At 48.4% G+C, this 4,173-nt stretch overlaps 1 pseudogene; it reads left to right on the top strand.

Moving 5' to 3' along the window:
- Positions 1-221: 221 nt before the first annotated feature.
- Positions 222-798, top strand: LOC133361431 (uncharacterized; annotated as a pseudogene).
- Positions 799-4,173: the final 3,375 nt, after the last annotated feature.

The following is a 4,173-nucleotide window of genomic DNA, read 5'->3' as shown; positions in this document are numbered from 1 at the left end:
CAGTGACGAGTCAGACGGCGGCAGTCATCGCAAGGGACGATTGGGACATCCCCGACGCGAGCTCGGCACGAGATCCGTCTTCGTCGTGGTCATCCTGCACGTGGTGCCGAGGGGCTGCTGCTGCTGCTGGGAGCGCGTCGCGTGCAGGTGCCCGCGTGAGCTCGCCCGGGGGGAGTTGTCGGCACGACGACCCGAGGCGCAGCCCGAGCCGAGCGGTGACAATGGGTCTCCTTGCGTCGCGAGTGGCGTCGCTGCTGGGCGGAATGTTCAGCAAGCGCGCGTGCTGCTGCTGGGTTTGGACGCGGCCGGGAAAACCAGCATCCTGTACAAGCTCAAGCTCGACGAATCCGTGGTGACCATCCCGACCATCGGCTTCAACGTGGAGACCGTGCAGCCCATCAGGAACGTCACCTTCACCGTGTGGGACGTGGGCGGCCAGCAGAAGATCCGCGCTCTCTGGAGGCACTACTTCCAGAACACGGACGGGCTCCTCTTCGTGCTGGACAGCGCGGACCGGGAGCGCTTCCCGGAGGCTCCCGCGGAGCTGGACGCCATCCTGGACAGCCCCGAGATGACGCGGGTGCCCTTCGTGCTCCTCGCCAACAAGCAGGACCTCCCGCGGGCAGCGGCCACCGCGGAGGTGGCGGAGGCGATGAAGGCGGTGAAGACGCGGCACGGGCGCGAGTGGCTGGTGCAGGGCTGCTGCGCCCGCACCGGAGAGGGCCTCCTGGAGGGCGTGGGGCAGCTCTCCCGCTTCATCAGCAACTCCAGAGCCTCCTCGGGGACAAAGTGAGCTCGGCTCGGCAGCAGCAGCAGCGGCAGCAGCGGCGGCGGTGTCACTCCAAGGCGGCGTCTCTCGTGCACGTGGGGGGGGGGGGGGGGGGCTTCGAGTTGTGTCCACTGGTCACGAATTCACTCGAGTGAACGCCGTCATTCAAACAAACAGCTCGCTGTGTGCCTCTGCATGTGTGGATGTCTCTTGGTGCGCTGTTGCTCTGGTTGTCCCTCGGGGCTGCCCAGAAGTATATCTTTCCCTGTGTGTCTTCTCTGTGTATGTACCTCGTGTCTGTTCACGAGTCCCTGTCCTCTGTTTTCACGTTGGCATGTTCAGCCCAGATGATGAACACGAGAGATTTAGCAGTCTTTTGAAATACGTGGTCAACCAGGTGAGTGTCTAACTGTGTTGTTGGCCGACTGGTTTGCATCACGTGATGGTTCCAAGGTCTGTTGAGTTTCTCGTCTCCCATCTTCTTGTTGCATTTGCTTATGTGTAGTTTGCCGTTCTCTGTGTGCCATGTACGTGGTGTCCCCCTGTGTGTTCCCTCGCTATATGTTTCACCCCATTTCCACCTGATGATGAGCGCTTGTGTTGCGTTCAAAACGTCGTGATTCATTTTATTTTTTTTAATTTACATTTTATTTTATTTCTACATACGTGTCTTTACCGGAAAAAAACCAATGCGTGAAACAGCTTGTTGTGAAAGACTCAATGCAGAGATCGCTGGGTTTGGTCTTCCACGAAGCTGCTCACGGTCCACCCTCAACCGCATCCACTGCACAAACCACGGCAGTAGATGCGGACACCCTGATGCACAAATGTTAAATTAGAAACTCTCCAGGAGCCTGCGACTGTGGCCATCCAGAACAGACCGTGCAACGTGTAACGACGCAATGCCCGGTCCACAACACGACGGAGACGTCGCAGCGATACACTCACTACCACTGCTTCTTCTCACGCGGTGATCTGGGCTTGCCCACCTGGATTTGACTTCATAGTCGTCTGCTGTGCACCTGCATCAGCAGCCGCACGAACGAAGTAGCAGCAGCAGAAAGAGAACGCGGTCGCGTCCACGTGCACGCGCCCCGCGACTGCGCGTGCCTCTCGCTGCGAGGGAACATCCGCATCGTCTTCAACTGCGGACTGGAGTTTCACATTCGACGGCGGCTGTCGCTCTGTGATTTCCACACTGGGGGGCAAACGCCTCCCCCCGAGTTGATTCCGTTCCGCGCTTTCCTTGCAGCCGTCGCGTCGCGGCCTCCGGATGCTTTGGGTTCATCTCGTCATCTCGACGGGTCATCTTTGACCGCTCGTGGTTTAGATATAAATATGTGAATGGCATCTGTAAATTAAAAGGGGCGCAATCTGTGCAAGTTCTTTTCATTGAAGGCACTTTAATGGCTCGTCTCATTTTCAGAAATTCTTTTATAGACCAAACAACATTGTATAATCTTAATTTTAAGTTTTCGTGACTGCAGGAATCCATACTCTTTGGTTCTTTCGGTAAAGTCACGTAGGTAGAAATAAAATACAATTTTAAATTAAATAAATTTGTATTTCTACCTACGTGACTTTACCGAAAGAACCAAAACATTGTATAACATCTGTAGATAATTGTAGCATTTGTCGTTCCCGTCTTTCATACAAATGAGATTGTTTGACCATAATGGTTAAATTCATCAACGTAATATTGATTAAAGCTTTCGTGACTGCAGGGATTCATCTTCTTGGTTCTTTCGGTAAAGTCACGTAGAAGGGAAGTAATAAAATAATCAAATAAACATAATAAAATTATTCTCACGACGTTTCGGCCACAACGCAAGCAGCCGTCCTCAGGTGAAAACCAGGTCCGTCGAGGCGACAGAGTCTGAATGAACAGCACACGAGCTTGGAGCCTATATATAAGCTGGGCGCCTTGACAAAGGAATTTGCATATCAAGAGGAATTTAGCATATTTATGGGAAATGCAGGAATGTGATTAGTTACTACATATGCATGTGCATTATGCAGGATTAACAGCATCAAAGGGAGCTGCAGTTGCTGCTGCAGCTCTTCCTCTTGATATGCAAATTCCTTTGTCCAGGCGCCCAGCTTATATATATGCTCCAAGCTCGTGTGCTGTTTCATTCAGACTCTGTCGCCTCGACGGACCTGGTTTTTCACCTGGAGGACGGCTGCTTGCGTTGTGGCGAAACGTCGTGAGAATAATTTATTAGTTTAATTTTTATTATTTTATTACTTCCCTTCTACGTGACTTTACCGAAAGAACCAAGAAGATTCATCAACGTACTCAATTTTGGTACCGTTTGTGTTCACATGTTTCTCGTCAACTGTCGTCAATTTGTTCCTAGCTTTGCACTGCTCGATAAAATCTTTGATAAAATGTAAAATCTACTTTTGTTATATGAAAACCAGGACAATGTAATCAGCGCAATGTAAATGTGTAAATTGTTTAGGGTTGATATTCTCTCTGAATTCGTTACCACGATGGTGATGCGGCGTTACCTTCACTGCTCGTGTTATTCAGTCACAGATTATTTACATTCCTCGTTGTTTAAGAATCGCTAACTACGGATGGTGTATACAGGACATATCATCGAATGCCTTGTGGTATAAATCTATGACAGCTTGATCAATGTATTTGCCGTACGCATTGTAATTAGTTATTTGATTGAAGGTGGCCTGATGTTGATGATTTCATGAATTGTTTGTTTAGTCGGTTTGTTGTCTAATATATCAGATTTTCATTGAATAATGTTGATAAATATGTTGTAGATGCACGAACCGAGGCTGATAGTCGAATGATTATATTCTTAAGATCCAATCGCCACGTTTGTGCATAAAATAGTTTGGGATCAGACAGTGTCGTTACCGTTAGATGTTCTCGGATTGTGCGACCTAATTTACATCTTGCTTCAAGCAGTTCCTTCTGACTCGAGTTTAATATTGTTGCCCGAGTTTTCATCTTCGGACGATTGCACGATTTAACGTGCCTATTAACGATGTAAAAGTATCCCTAGACGCAGCTGATGATACAACTACTGGCTCCACAGAAGCAAATGAAACGTGTTACTGCATTTTAAAGCCTTAACATTCACCACTTATCATTTAATTTTTCATTTCTTTGGTATAGCCCTGTGAGCCATGCGGCTCTTAAGTCGGGTGCAACCGCAACAAACAAAATATGAACAGAGAAAGAAACATCCTCGATAAACCAGCAAATCTTCCAAAAAAACGTATTACAACACTGTGGGCACAAATCACAGTGTGATGCAAGTCAAACAACAAACAACCATAAGACAATTTAGATTAACCATATGTTTCTAAATCACCAAAATAAAGCTATAAAAACAATGTAACAGTAACCATAGGAACTGTGATTCTTAATTTAACAA

This window comes from Lethenteron reissneri, unplaced genomic scaffold (genome assembly GCF_015708825.2).
Source record: "Lethenteron reissneri isolate LAM-NWPU_2019-01 unplaced genomic scaffold, ASM1570882v1 scaffold_1055, whole genome shotgun sequence".
In the NCBI taxonomy this organism is placed as follows: domain Eukaryota; kingdom Metazoa; phylum Chordata; class Hyperoartia; order Petromyzontiformes; family Petromyzontidae; genus Lethenteron; species Lethenteron reissneri.
Note: the sequence above shows the minus strand (reverse complement) of the source record. Positions and strands in the feature narration are given on the sequence as shown.